Source organism: Coturnix japonica, chromosome 2 (genome assembly GCF_054131305.1).
Source record: "Coturnix japonica strain WE chromosome 2, WE-NBRP24, whole genome shotgun sequence".
In the NCBI taxonomy this organism is placed as follows: Eukaryota; Metazoa; Chordata; class Aves; order Galliformes; family Phasianidae; genus Coturnix; species Coturnix japonica.
In genome coordinates, this window is record NC_140664.1 from 47,913,193 (window position 1) to 47,929,275 (window position 16,083).

Genomic DNA, 16,083 nt, shown 5'->3' on the forward strand with positions numbered 1-16,083 from the left:
AAGTTTAGTGGGAGCCCAGGTTTCCTGATGGTAACTTGTTGTGCTAACAGCAGATTCATTTGTTTCCTAATTAATCAGAAAGAGTGTTCTTTTTATTTCAGCCATCTGGAGGAGAGCATGTTGTTTAGCTTCTTGCTACTGCAAATTGGAGCTACACAGGAAAGAGGATGTTTCAACTTGTGTTTTTGGCTTGTTTTTCTAGGTTGAGTCAGTGCAGAGCACATTAAAACATACAGTAGTCAGCTGCAAAGTTCATCTCTCAAGGACTGTGAAAATGTAACTGAAACATTCTTCCCTGAAAGACAAGAAAATATCGACTGTTTAATTGCTTATTATTACTTGTTTTGTACCGTGAAATCAATTGTCAGATACAAATGATGTTTCCTCAGTGAACAGCAGAACGGTTCTCGGATGCCGCATCTATTAGTTTGCCATAGAGAACGTTGAACAGCACTTTTGCATTTCTTCTTCAGGTTAATGTCGGAAGCATTTTGCCTGTCACACAATTTGCCAAGCGTGCCATTAGCTCGCTAGCTCCTCACTCGGGTCTTAAAACATTGCGTTCTGCTCTACAGAAGCTGCTCCAGCCCAGCCTTCCTTGGGAAGCTGTATTGTTCGCGTGGAATACTTTCCAAGGCGCAGACTGTCCCTATGTGATGTTTACTGTATTTTTGCCTTGCAGCCAGCAGATTTTAGTACAAACTTGCCTGGGGGTGGCCTTGTCCTATTTTCCTCTTAGATGGTTCTGGCATTTATAGAGCTTGGGAGATCGTGCTTCTGAATTTTCCAGTCTGAAGAGCCCGAGCCAAAACAGCAGGGGAGATAGCAAACCTGTACGTTGTTTGGCTTACGGCAGCTGGGCCTGTTTTTCCTTTGACCTAAAGCAATGGCAGATTTTCTTGGGTTTGGTGTGGAGGAGGGGGAAGTGAAGATGAGGAACGATGTGTGAGGAAAATTGCTTTCTCTTTTTGCTTTGGAAAATATAGCTTTTATTTATGTATTTATTTATTTATTTATCTTATTACCTCAATTCCCGTTTTTGCACCTTGAAGTGCAAAAATAGAAAAGCCTCAAGTTGATTTTACATTGTGAGTAGGGTTTTTTTTTTTTATTTTAATTTTTTTTGCTGGTAATTTATGAATACTGATCACTGATGGGAAGAGGGACTGTGCTTTGCTTTAATATTGCATTAGCGTTCTGAGAAACAACCTCTTTTTTTGTTGATATACCATTGCGTCTGCAGAGTTGACTTTTGTTGCAGAGGACTGGCTCCTCTGGGCTTGTTAGTGACGTTTGATAGCCTCCCACTGCACTGTATTTCCTTTATGTCTTGGTCAGTGGGGAGAAAAAATCCCAAAACAAACCTCTTGCCAATTAGTGCTCAAAGCCTCTGATGGGGAATGAACTTTGCTGAATGAATGTGGGAAAATTGGAAATACCCTGCAGATGGGTGGCTCAGAGAATATAGAACTCGTTCTCAGAGAGCCTTTGTTGTCTGTAAACACTTTCTCCTCAGTCTTCTCCTCTAAATGAGGCTTCCTGTGGAAATAGACCTCACTGTCTGCCTTTTACTTCTCCCTCTCTTACATTTAGCAACAGATGTTTCGGCTAAGTTTTGCATTTGTGTGATAGTTATTTAGTTGTTCCGCAGAAGGATTTTATTCATGAAGGAATGCTTCTTCATGTGATTGTTTGATTCCCAAGCTTATGAATTCCAGGAGCGTAGGAAAGTTTCCTAAAAAAGTTGCTGAGAACAACGGCGTGTGGTGAACTTCACCACATGTACGAAGCGGAATGCAGAGTTATGCTGAGCACTGGGGACTCATCCTGATTAAGCCAGATCCAAAAGCATCTTTACCAGCTTCACTGTGCAAATGCTCTTCCAGAGGGAGAATTTTCCCAGTTGTCAACTACAGATGGAGATCATGACAGGAAAACTGTCTGCTGTCCCCTCTGGGCTCCTCAGAGGTGCACGCAAATGACATTGCTACCTGTGGGGAGATGGACCTGTGCGTGGGTGCGTAACCCAAAGAACAGCAGAATACTAGTGGTCATCCAGACTCTGAATGAAAAACACAGGCAAAGGACTCGGACTTCTGTAAATATCCTCTGCTGTGTTTCCTATCACTCTTTATCTTGTTTTTTGTTTGTTTTTTTTCCCGCTAGATGTAATGATTCCCATAGCCTGTCTGCTGGTATTAAATACTTCTGCTGTTGTATGCAGGAGCAGATTTCTTTTCCCTTGCTGAACTCGCTGAGGGAGGCTGTCGTTGCTACTTATTAGTTTCTGTCTTCTTTCAGTGTTCTCAAGAACATCTTCCTTAACATTAAATAGCAGATCTGGTCGATTCTCTGTTGATATTAATTGCTGCATAATGAAGTGCCCTTGAAAGTCAGTTATGTAAATGAGCAGCCTTGAGCTGGCCATAAGAACAATGCTGGCTCGGGCTTTAATTTAATAATTGGGGAATTGGAACATAAAGCAGTTCTTTAAATCTGAAATTGGATAGATTGATATTTTTATTAGCCAAATTCTGATTGCATGAACCACGATTAATCATTGGTTTTAAAATTCAGTTTAGGTTTACTTTGCATGCAGGCAAGTACTTCAGATACAGTTGTATGTTACAAAGAACTTCAGTTCAGTTGCCTTTGGTATTTTAGTTGATTATTTCAAAAGAAATCGATGATTTGTTGTATAGATGAAGTAGTCTTTCTTGGATTACTTTGTGTCTGTTTTCTTCCCTTCCTGCTTACCTTTGTTATGATAGAAATCACAGTTCTTCAGTAACAATTCCTTGTGTTTTTCCTGAAGACACATCATACCTGAGCCTCTTGGCTTATTAAAACGCCTGTTAATTCTAGACAGTAGAAGGTAGTTACATCACCCAAATCATTCTGTCAGCTCAGGTAAAGTGAATTCATTACTGCATACAATACCTGCGTGCTGGTGGATGCAGAGTTATTTGCAAATACAGCCTTGGCAGACCTCCTCTGGAATTCTGAACGGGTTTTCCAGCTAGACTTAGTCATTTTTTCCCAAATGTCTTGGCATAGCTGATCACTCAGGAGTGACATATGGTAGAAACATGCTCTGAGGGACAAGTCTCCCGGATGGCGCACAGCACCACACAAGATAGACAGATGGTGGCTTATTCAACCTTGGAAAAAGTTTAATCCTACATATTGGCAAGGCGGCCTGGGTACTGAGAGAGGCACACACATGCCTGTGAAATCTGAAGCAAAGCTTTTGCGAATTTGCTTGCTGTTACTGAAAGAGCTAGAAGGATCGAGGTGGCTTTATACGGCGTAAATGTCTGCAAAACTGCCTGTTCAGCGTGCTGTCAAGAAAAAGTGAAGGCCCTTAGAAATGTGGAAATCCTGGAGTTGGTGGAAGGCTGCAGAAGATAAAGTTTGCTGAAATTTCCACAGCTGTTTTTAGTCTTCAGACATCTTTATTCAGGGTTATTGAGGCCTGAACCTAAGCACCAGTAGCTGTTTATTAAATGAAGTTTTGAATGGCAGGAAAGGGGGTAATTCTGTGTTTTTCATGTGTTTTAGTTATGTTGCTGTTGGTTTTGTAGAATGTATTAGAAGCACTTCACAGTGCAGAAAACATAACCTTCCTTTTAGTTTAGTGACCTTAAGGAAATGTGAGTTCTAAAAGTTAAAGATTCCCTAACAATAAATTTAAACTTATGTCAGAGAATGCAAATGGTACGTTGTAGTTCTGTGTAAAGAAGAGCGTCAGGCCTGTGGCTTAAGTATCTTTGTCATTAAGGCAGTGATCTCAAAGGGAAAAACGAGCCCTTAGTGTCTTCTGTAGAGATAGTTGAGAAGGAAGACAGTGTGATTTGAAATCTTTCAGGAACTTGAGTAGTGCTGGATCTTCTGAAGTCAGCACAGCGTTCTGTAGCAGTATTGAAAATGCAGACCCACTGAGAACAAGGAGGATTGTTTGCCATCCGTGTTTTTCACTTTCTTTTTCCTGTAGGTCACGCTCAGTATTCACAACCAGAAGGAAGAGGAAGAATCTCCTGACTCCCTGGACGTCAAGGATATCGCTATGTTGTATTGGGTGAGTTTAAACTAGTCACGACTTACCTATCTAGGAGCGTTTCAGAAAGAAAAATACAATTCAGACAAACTAACCTTTTGTAGTAGAGGCATGTTGTAGTCAAATTAATTTCATAACTTTCCTGCCTTACTGTAATGTGATCTTTTTGGTATGTGTTTTGTTGCAGTCGTATGTATGCATGTTTTGATGTGTGTGCACAGATAGTTATTCATATACATAACTGTAAAGAAATCTTACTACTAATTTTTATATAGTGAAAGATTTTGATTTATGAGCCCTGGGAATTTTTTGTGGGAATATACGGATCTCAAGGAAACTTCTGAGGTGGAAGGCATGAAGTAATTTGCACAGAGCAACCAGTGTATTAGTAGTTATTTGGTGGGGTGTGGAGGACCCAGTTACTATTACTGTTTTACCTACAAAAAATAAGTCTTGCAGATGAGACCCCTAGTCACTGAACTGTTAAATCAGTTGGCACTGAGTGACGAATGGTGCAGTGTCAGAGCCTGAGAGGCAGCTGCAAAGAGGGAAGAGAATAGTTCAGTGACCTGTTTAGGATATGCATGAAAGAAATAAGACACCAAATTCCTGCTTTCAGCTCAGGGAGCTTTTGTATAATATGATTATATGCTTACTTTGAGTCTGATGAACACGAATATTCAGCCTTCCTGCGTACCTTTCAGGTACTTATCCTCTTGTTGCTCTTTATTTTGCTATGACCATGTCATAGCTGAACCCAAATGGTGGCCATAATTGCTGTGGAACTAGAGCGGTCTCCCTGATTTTATTTTTCATCTTCCATAGCTGTTATAGCACTACGTCAGTACAAAGTCGAGTAATTAAACTTTGTGCTGAAGTGCACAGTCAGCAAAATATGATGGATATCAGTGTACTCCCAGCCTAGACCCTGCTAAGTTGACTTACATACCATGCAGAAGAAATGAGCAGTTCAGTTGCCTGTCCAGCCCCCTTTGGCAGAGTTGTGGCTTGCTGTCACAAACCGTGCCTGTGGGCCTTTCAAACATCATTCATTTGTGAGAGCTACAATCTGGTGAGATGATTAATATTCTGCAGATCCACAGCTGACACCTTTTTGACCCAGATCTGAAGTTCAGACTTGGAAGTACCTGAATCCCTTGGAATTTTAAGATATGCTCCACGGATTTGCTGTTTCTATAATTTATAGGTTAAATGCAGTCGTATCACTGTTGAATAGCTGAACATCAGTGTGTGTGAACGGGCCATCTGCTGTCAGGGCTGAGTCTTGCATCTCTCCATCCAGTGACAGCAGAGGTCATTAAGCCATGGTGACTCTCACTCAGGTGGGAGTGGATTGAGGTAATATGGCTGTGTCAAAGTAAAAAATGCACCCATCAGACCTCACTGTTTTTATCCTGTAGTAATATGACATGTGGAGGAATAATGTGGAGAAAGGTGGAGCTGGAATACGAGTCTGGATTCCAACAGAGATGTAAAAGGTTTGGATATGTGATAGGAATAAAGGCTGACTTCTGTAGCAGGGTTTTTGAGTTAATTATGAGAGCAGCTAAAGCATGGAAAAACTAACTGTGTAGGAGAGGAGCAGCCTTCAGGATTTGGAAAGGAACCTGCTTACAGTTGGATTTTTTTAGAGGGTTCTGATCCTGAAGTCTCTGAGTGGCAGAGTAACAGATACAGTCTCATTTTGTCAAGACTTGTGTACCTCGTGCTTTTCATCATTGGAGACTGAATGTTGGGGTGTTTGGTTTTTTACTTCTTTTTATTTTATTTATTTATTTATTTATTTTTAATTGACTCCTCCAAAAGTTTTGCATGTTTTGCTTCAACCACTGAACATCTTGGAAATGCAGGATACCCACTGGCTGATCTTTGTGTTCAACTGGCTGTGAAGTTTAAGCAGGATGTGGGTTAAGTGCTGGCCAGGGAATCCTGTGCCATCCTGCTCTGCCAGGGCTGCTGCTTTGGAGATGTGGTAATCAATAGCAAAAAGTGAAATGCAGAAACTAAGAAAAAGCTGTGATGGGGAGATAGCTGATCCAAACTGAAGGAAGCTCAGAAGATGGTTAGGACAGGACACAGCTACACATGCAGCATGGGGAATTCTGCCATGCTAGTTCCTGCTACCTGCTTGTGGGGTTGTTGAGAGAAACACTGCAGTCAAGGTCGAGTTGAAACTTTTCAATCAGGACTAAACTATTTTGCTACATTCCTTAAGGAATGCATGTAGTCTTTGTTGCAGGCGATTCTAAAATGTGTTTTTAAGTGGTGGTTTAGCCAAACAGGGAAGGAACAACTTAAAAATCCTCATTCAGTGAGTAATCTGGTGGTGGTAAGTGTGAAGCTGCGATTGTCATCTTTATCTTTCCTTCTTGAGAGGTGTTTGGAGGTGTTTGTTCCTAATTTAGGACTTAATCCCTTCCCCTCCCCCACTCCCAGCCCCAAATCCTTTTGAAACCCCTAGGTTGCGCTGCGCACTGGAAGCAATGTGCCTCAGAGTCCTAAATTCAGGTAAAGCTGAAAATGGCTGCAATCACATCTATGCTTTCCGTCCATCCCCCTTTGTTCCTTCTCCCTCCCTCTTCCCCTTGTGCTCGCTTGCTCTCTCTTTAGTTTAACACAGTTGAACAGCAGTGAAGTGTAAAATGTGCTTTTGCCAAGGTCAGTTTCTTGTGATTTCTCGCCTGTGGCAACTTATGCCAGTTGCAACAGACTGAGTCTCAGCAGTCCACAAAGTCACACTGGTGCTTATGCAGAGGACACCCAGTGTAGGTTATAGTAAGTATAGTTTGGAATAGCCTGCAATGCTGCTGAATTTTAGCAGCTTGATTTAAATCTTCTCATCTAGCTTGTGCATATTTCATGGTTTGGAGTCTGTTCCACAAGGCAATAGATTGTCATCTTCTCCAGGACCCTCGAGGAGGAAGTTCATTTTGTTGGAGGATGGTTGTTTTCTTACAGTGAGTTGCCCAAATTTCAGGAAGTATTCCTAGGAAAAGATGCAGTGTGTCAGTGATTCTTTATTGTATTTTCTAAATGTTTTTTATATACGGCTGTATATATATAAAAATTTTATTTGCTTGCTCTTGGAGAAAGTCATATCAAATTCTTCTCTATTTAAATTGATAAAAGACTGAAGAGAAAATACATATCTATGTAGGAAGAAGCATTATTGAAAACCATAAGAAGGCTTAAAACGAGAACTGAGAAGACAGTGATACACAGTCTTTATTCCCTCTTTGAAAATGTTGCATACACTCAAGGAACTTTTTAAATTAGAACCTAATAATGACTTTGCCTGCTGTGACAGGGGAAGGGGCATGAGATGCATGAACACCTGTTTTAGGAAATGTGAATTGTTGAATCCCCTTGTGTTGTGCATACTGAATTAGGTACCACTAGGTAAGAGGTACCTTCATTTTCATTCCCCTTTCTGATATTTGAGTAAACATATAATTTTATGAAAAAAATGTTGTGTTTAGAACAGGAAAGTGTGAACTTACTGTGTTAGTTTGCTCATTTATGTTATTGTTTTCAGGACACATGATATCATATTTTTCATTCTCAAATGTGTACTTATGAAGGAGGAATTTAGTCCTTGAGGTCTCTGCTGATTTTGAGGTTACCTGTCCGTCACTCCTGATTACTAGAGAGTCAAAAAGAAATCTAGATGATCAACTGAAGGGCTGGAGCTGAACTTCAGAGGCCTTTGAAATTCATTTAAGTGCAGAATTTTGTTGCATAAAATTGATTATGCATTTGATTCATTTTGGACCTATGTATTGCTATATTAAACACTACTCTCTTACATTTGGATTTGGAATGATTCTTGGACGTGAACAAAATATCGAGTCTGCAACTTGAATACTGATCTTGTAGACCCCTGTGTGCAAGATGTTCCTGTGAAGCTCATTGAAACCCCTACAAAGAAAGGTGGGGACTGAGAAGTCATTTGAAGCACTTTAGAAAGGTCTCATCGTGTATTTTCTGTTTAGCTTTGCCTCCAGGCTTCCACAAAGCATTTTTTGAGGCAGATGCTACTTGTTGCTTTTTTGCACACATGGAAGACGATGAAATTAATCTTTTGTTGCAAGTATGTTTTGGACTGAAGTTTGCTTATCTGTTTCTGCTGCTGTTCCATCCTGTATTCCTTTGCATTTGGTAACATTTATATTGGCTCAGCTTTTATGGAAGAATATGCTTTGATAGCTCTGTTCAGACTTTGTGAAGACTGGGCTGTTTGCTTAACTTGTCTTAAAGATGGAAATTCGTCATGGAAATGGGTAGTGTTTTGTGTGACTGTGCTGAACAGGCATGTAGCCCTTGCAGTGATGCAATTTGTCTTCCAGTTGTTTCGGAGAGAAAATGGAAATGAGTGCTCCCCTTAGGAAGAAACCAGCCAAAGAGACCTGCAGGTGGTGGGTTTTCAGTCAGCTGAGTACTGAACAAAAAGGATGTTCCTGGGTGCAGTGAAATAAATGAGCTTCATTGTCTTCACTCACCAGAATTTATCCCATTCATTTGGCTTAATCTTAAGGAGCATGAGAAAAGGAAAGAACTACTCAGAAGGCTTTTTGGAACATTCTTTAAGATATTCCTGCAGTGGGCTGCTAATGATGCATGCTCAGAGCATTTCCTCATAGTGTTTCCAGCACAAGCAAAAGGTTGCCCATCAAGACTGAAGAAGCCTACACAATCTGAAGCCTCCCAAATCTATGTACAGAGCTCCTGAACATTTTTTAAAACTCACCATGTGCTAAATTTGCTATTTCTCAAATTCTTGACTTAGTGTGGTAGCAGAAATGCTTTGCTGTGCATGCTGAAGGTAGGTGTTTTCTGATCTGGTGAGAACCCAGAGCCCTTGACAACCTGCAAGATGCACAACCTAATTTTTTTCTTAATTCGTGGATTGATGTGTGAAAGGTTGCTCAGAGAGGTGGCGGATGCCCCATCCTTGGAGATACTCTGTGTCAGTCTGGATGGGGCTCTGAGCAGCCTGATGTAGCTGTAGGTGTCCCTGTTCATTGCAGGGGGGTTGGACTATAGGTGGCCTTTAAGGATTCCTTCCAAGTCAGACTGTTCTTAGTTTCTGTGAAAGCTTGTTAAGTGATTTATCCCTACAATTTCTTGTAGTTTTAAAGGGAGTTTTCTAAGTCAGTATCTTAGTCAGTCTGAAGATGCTTACTGTGCTAATTTGGATGAGATGGAAATAAGCATTTTGATATATGGATTGAATTCTGTGTTGCTAATGCATCTGCAGTTTGTCAGTACCACAGGAGGTTTGTGTTGCGCACCAAAACTTCTTTCTCTGTATTGAATTCTCAGCGTTCATGAGAGTGCTTTGTTTGGGAGTGATGTTAATGTCCTGTCTTAGCATTCAGTTCACGTTTGGTCTTAGGGGAATATCTGAGAACTTGAAGCCAGGAAAAGAGAAGTCAAGAAATTTAGATAAAGTGTTCTCAGGTTCTGTTTGGAAGATGTTTTTTTCCAAACAAAGTCCAAAGTTTTCATCTTTGTGTCCTTAGAAGGACATCCGTAGATGCTGTGTAGAGGGACATGGTTTAGTGGGAGCTATTGGTAGTAGGTGAATGGTTGGACTGGATGATCTTTTAGGTCTTTTCCAACCTTGGTGATTCTGTGAAGATGAAAGGGAAAGTGGTTGATAAATCATGTTGTCTTATTTTCCATTTTAATAGTAAGATTATTTTCAAGCTTTTAGAAAGTGTTTTTAATAAGTGCTGACTTTTTCATTCCAGTTATGATGAAGCAGCATCGTTCTGATAGTTTCCTTCTTGTCAGATGGGCAAAGTGCAATGACCGAATGAATGCAGGATTTCTTTTAGTTTGTTACAGCTTTGACACCTGAATCACTGCAAGGACTGGGACAGTCTATAACGTGACTTCAGCCTGCACTTGGAAAATACTGGCTGATAATTTCCTGCCTCATGGGTGCGCATGAAGATTAACTTCACAGAACAAGTGAAGTATTTATTAATAAATGGCTATTCTTGGTATGTCACTTACTTGTTCCTAGCAGTGACACTGGTAATATATTGCTCCTGAGAGGAATGTAAGTGAGTGCATAAAACAAAAGAGACACATTTAAGTAATTTTATCATCCTTCATGAGAGCGTGTATATTTGGTAGTGTCCATGTTAGTGCTCACTGTTCTGATGATTTTAAACTGTCAGAGAAGAAATGCCTCTGAATGAGAAGGAAGATGGCAAGGTCATACACTGCAGTGCCTGGTAATCTGTCTTTAATACAGCACATATTTTAAATCCAGCTACATTGTAGAAGTTTAATCTTGTTGCATGTTTTCTGCATTACAAGTGCGATGTATGATTAAATTGTGAAGTGTTAACAGCAGCCTGGCTATTCTTTAAAATTCTTTCAATTTTTGTATCACAGTTAAAGAGACAAAATATTTTGCTAGTCCGTTCCCAGTGTCAGAGCTGTCATTTACTCTGTGATGGGAGACGTGGGAAAACAAGCATTGCTTTACATTTCTTTCAGTGGTCAACTCGAAGCATATGACTGAACGAGGTCATAGCGGTTTGGAAGGAGTTTCAGATGCTTCTGTTATTTTATTAGCTCCTGGATGAAAAACCCTCTGGATCCATCTATATATCTATATATTGTTTCTTTATAGGTTTGGACTTCTGTATTTAATCTAGTATAAATTTAGAAAATAACGTTATGGTAAATATCCTTTGGGTTTAAATTGGAATTGCTTTGCAGAGCTTCTACTTTTGGATGTGAGTTGGAAGGAAAGAATTGCGATGAATTTGAAGGGCAGAGGAGGGGAATGCACTTGAAAACCTGATTTGCTGCAGGAGCTCAGGCACAGAGGTCATTTTTGATATGGTACTGAGTATCTGAGCTGTTGTCTGGAAGGATCAGCAGTGAACTCTTTCTTGTACACATTAGTTGCTGTACTGTGGGGCCATTGCACAAAGATTTATTTCAGTGTTTATTAATTTATCCAGATGTTAAATTTGGGGAAAACAAACAAAGAAATGTAGCAGCTTTACTAAATCTCAACTGCTTTTAGAAATGTGTTCTTTTAAGGTACTGGCAGTGATTGAGCTGGTGCCTTAATGAGACTTCTGTTGTGCGTTCAGCCAGCGGTCTCATTGCTTTGCCCCCACAGTTGGCATAAGAGTTTGCTCTGCAGCTGCATTAAAGGCAGCCCAGGAATGTGGTGTGACATCTCAATGTCTTCTGCAGGGCTCACTGCCTGCAGGAGCTGCTGAAGGTGACTGCTGGGTGTTTTGCAGCCATTGTGGTGTACGCGTGGAACAGCACGATCCAGATCTGAAAACAAAATACTTAATTTATGATCTATTTTACATGTTGCATTTAAAATGAGAGTTTAAGTTTCTATCTTATTTTATTGATGGAGCCTTTTTCTCTCTCAAGTATTAAACCTGAAGCAATGACTTATGAATCACTCTTTGTCCCACTTACGGACTAACTTGACTCATCAGTGATTTTTCTTCTGGCATGATTTGAGGGAAATGCCAGTTTTTTGTGGTTTCTAATTGTTACTGACTTTTTGAAGAAAGGCAAAGAGAGGCCAGCTAAGCAGCTGATTTTATTTAGGTTTGTGCTTCTGAGGAGTCTCATCATGCAATAAAATATCACACGATTGCGTAAGGGAGCCTATAAGATGCAGATCTCTCATTCTTTAGCATCAGATAAGGATGGTAACAAGTGGGTCCAAGAGTGCTTTGTTATGCTTGTCATTCCTTGCCTGTTCTTTTCAATAGTTTTCCAAGCATATAAGAATAGTAAAGAATTCATATCTGGGAAACTCTTGCAGATAAACCCCCAAAGATGAAGCTTTTGTGTTTTTGGTTTTTCTTTCAGGTTTTCTGCACACTCACTGTTTAGCAATATGTATTTGTAAACTCATTACATGCTTGTGTGACTTCTGCTGTACTTTATAATCCTTATTCTATCAGGTAACATTAAAAATAATGTAACACTTAGCTTGTAGTATCACCAATGCACAACATAGCTCAGTGCTTGTGTTGGTGGAGCTTGTAAAGCACTGCTGAAGTTGGCCTTTGCTTTCCAGCTTCCACTTTTGTAATAACCTAGAATTAGCCCATTAAAGTACTGTCAAAGAAGTTTCTCTTATTACTAGGAGCAACCATACATCTATTTCTGTGTTACTGATTCATACTGATTTTGTTCTCGTGTCCAAGATCTAAATACCTCTGTGTCTACTTTCTGACAAAAGTATAGGAGCTTTTAGCTAAGCTTCTTAAAACCTCAGTTTGTTCTTGTGTGCATTCATTAGCCCCGATGGCTGAAATCTTTCAAATCAAACAGATTAAAGTATTTATTGCTTGTATTACATAATCGCTCTTTCTCACTGTATGTTCATTGTCAGGACTTGACCAAAGGGATTTGTTTCATGCGGTGCAAAACATCCTTCCCCAATTATCTCTGAGGACAATACAACTAGATCTGTCAGCTGTACAGTGAAGGAGCTATGTGAAGTATTTCCTTCAGAAATTAATACGTTTCTTTTTGCCACATGTGAGCTCTCAGAATCCCCATGCCTTCACTCCCTGACCAATTAGTAGGTACTTTTAGTAAACTGAAGCATTTGAAAGAAGTCACTTTACATCATTTATGATGTAGAAGTCTGTGGAGCAGCTAGAAAAGAGAGAAATGCGATGTGTAGGATTTCTGAATGCACAGATGATGAACAGATGAATCTGTCTGGGGTAAGATGCACAGATCTCTGCAGGGAGGTGAGAAGCTGGACTGCTCTGCTGCATCCCCTTGTTATGTGGTCATTCATCTACAGGGAGTGAAACCCCCTTGGTTCTCATGCAGGTAAATAAGCTTCTTAAATTGCTGATGATATCCTGAGCTAAATAGTTCTTTCCCATTTCACGGTGAGTGGGAAAACTTTTTTTCCGGGGAAGAAACAGGACTGAATGATATCCGTGCTAGTAATATTTATTTTAGGACTTTTCACTGAGGTGTAATCTGTGACATGAAGGGTTCTCACTTTGTGTGATTTTTGCCTTGTTTCACACTGACCCAACGGCAGTTCTTAATTCCAAAGGAAAAGGAAAATTCACTCTCAAATTCTTCATGCCTGTTCTCAGCCGGAGTCATCCAGTTTTGTTGATGATTATGTCATCTGTTGCATAACCCGAGAATAGGGAGCCTGCTGCTGCAACATCCTCCTTTCTTGGCTCTGCTGGGAGGCTTCAAAGGGAGACTGTGTGCGTGAGGTGACTGTGCTACCAGCAAGACCAGGGCATCCAGGAATATGTTTAGCAATGGAAAACAACAGCACAAAGGAGCGATGACCACACAGTTGAGGTCTTTACCTCTCAGTAAATTTCTTTAATCAAAATTTCTTTATCCGTCATGCTTTAAGTGTATTGTACGTTATGATTCAGCACGTGCTTCCGTATATCATCTTTTGCAACATCAAATGTTCTGTTTTTTTCACTTTCAAATCAGAATATTATTCTTTAAAGGCATAAGAAAAATCTTAATACTTATCTGTGCTGAAATAGCAAGTTGTCTTAATGGGAATTTTAGAGAAAATTGCTACTATACACAAGATTTTAAATACAAGGAAGCCATGCAGCTTTAACACCACCAGCTTTATGGCCCTGTTCTAGCCCACGTTCTGTTTGTTCCTATCAGTTACTGCAATAATAGGTTGTGTTTGCTGTTAAAGGGAAAATGGTGGTAGCTTGATTTTTGTAGGCATCTGCTGTACAGGTGAGGCAGAGGGAAGGTGGAGTTGAGTGGGCTTACTTCCCGTGCTGGCGCCCTGTTGAGCTCTCTGTGATGAGGTGGTGCTCATGGTGTTGCCATGCCTTCTGCTCTTGCAGCAGTTTGGTGGTTGGCATCTGTGCAGTGTTTCTCATATGGAATCATTCACCAAGACTGAAAAAGACCTCCAAGATCATCCATGGATGGGCATGGATGAGGTTTCTCCTTGCTTTCTCGAACTGATTTGTTCTCTGTGGTGGTACCAGGTTCCTTCACTGGTTCTTCCTCCTGGTGTGGGCAGGAAGGATGCACTGTCAGGCCAGACTCTTCTGAGACCTCAACTGTTGAACTCCATGAACATGAGCAGCTTGTGTGCTTTCAAAGATGTCTTTTTAGTCAAATTCAGAACCTTGAGGATTACAGAAGGTATTTTCCTCATGTAAAACTACCCAAACCCTTTCTTAGAAACAATGGTCTTGGGAAGCTTTTCTTTACCGAGTCTGTCTTTTTATCGAGAGCCAAATAATAATTTTCTTTGTCCCCTTTCAGGAAACAGCTGGCTGAAATTAAAATACCTCAAAAATTAAGTCTAATCTGTAAGTTCAATATGAAAAAATTTAGATAAACTTTTAAATTTTAATGCAGTTAGAGATAACTTCAGGGATGGGCAGTGCTCTGATCTCTAATTGTAAGTCTGAGGGGCAGCTGAGAATGTTTTCTGCCATCCGTGTACAATTTAGAATATAAGCTCACTAAGGCTAATTATCGGTAAAGATTGAACGATCTTTAGTTTCTTTCCCTTTGGATCTTCTTGAGGTGAAATTCTGCCTACAATGAAGTGTGTGAAAATTAAATGGGCTGGCAGGTGTTAATAGAATGGCTTGGGTTGAAAGGGACCTTAATGATCAGCCAGTTCCAGCCCCCTGCCATGACAAGGGTTGCCACCTGCCAGATGTTGCGAGTCTTCTCTAGGTTTCTTTTACTTAGATAGGAGCTTTGTCGGAGGTGCTTTAAATCTTCCTTTTGCTGCTGGAGTCCTTAAGAGGAAGACAACATGTTATGTAAATATGGTTTTCTTTTTTATGCTCTTTACTATGCTGGCTTGTTGTGCATGAGTTGGATTTACCAGACATCGTGACATTGTGCTTGCCTGTTCCTAGTTTTGGAATCCCAGCTGCCTTGGAGAACATCGCTTATAGTTTTAAGATCTAGGTTTACCAGTTCTGTTGCATCACGCTGCTCAGTTGCTGTTGTGTGTATAATAAAAGAATAGCGCACAGTCATATTTTCCTTTGATTGTTTGTCCCTTGATTTAAGTAGGCAGCCGTTTTATTTCTTCACTAAGCAGCACAATCATTTCATGGTATATTTTTGAGCTGCTGTATAGTTTCCCTGAAACCTTCCAAACCTGGCTGTTAATATGAGGGCTGTTTCTTGTAGACACGGCTGGAAAAATCAAGCATGTATTTGTCTTGTTGGAGAAACCCTATCACCAACGTACTGCTTGTAATAATAGTGCTGTAAGGCACTGTTGAATAGCTGTTCTATCTTTTTAAATTTCTGTCTCTCATTTTCCTACTGGAAAAACAGATCCATGGCAGTGAAGTTGCATGTGCTTTCTGGAGCCTCTTCTCCTCTTTTTGGGTCATTGAATTCTCTGCTCTTGAGAGCCTTTTGTACTCTGTTTTTGTGTTGAGGGTATTTTTGACAGGGACTCAATACTCGAATTGCTGTTTTAGTTACTATGGAGAAGCTTTGCCACAGGAAGGCTTCTGCTGTGTTTTATGAAGATGGTCAAACACTGAATTTGCCCAACTTCCTCATAACTTGCAGTTAAGAAGTTCATTTTGTAACAGTTGTCTTTAGGCTAAAAATTCCTTTGGCTCATGTGCTTCCTTTTAGGCTTTGCAATCTGTGGTGTCCTAATGAAAAAGATGAGAAGCAGGATGAAAAAAGTAGTATATCCTGCCTATCTCAAGAGAAACGAATGTGCTATTTTATGCCTCTCTTGGAAATGAATTTATTTGGGGTTTCTGGTGTATGCTGAGGTATGTCTGCTGATTCCTCCACTCCTTGGTGCAGCTTCTGTTGAGAGGTCAGTATCATATGTAGGGTGCTAGATTGTGGTGTTCTCCCTTATGTCCTGGAACGGGAGTCCTTTATATGTTTATTTCTATGTGGAACGCATCCTGGGTCTGCTGCTGAGTGACAGCAACACATATGCTTTGATTCATATGTTGGACTTTTTTTCT

The 16,083-nt window shown here is 40.3% G+C and overlaps 1 protein-coding gene across 6 annotated transcripts in view; it reads left to right on the forward strand.

Moving 5' to 3' along the window:
* LOC107309950 (low-density lipoprotein receptor class A domain-containing protein 4) overlaps positions 1-16,083 on the forward strand; it is a 298,561-nt gene that overhangs the window by 33,078 nt on the left and 249,400 nt on the right. For all 6 annotated transcript variants that reach the window (XM_085539776.1, XM_032442618.2, XM_032442619.2 and 3 more), the window contains exon 2: positions 3,995-4,078. The gene's annotated coding sequence lies outside the window, so the exon portion shown is untranslated. The remainder of the gene's footprint in view (positions 1-3,994; positions 4,079-16,083) is intronic.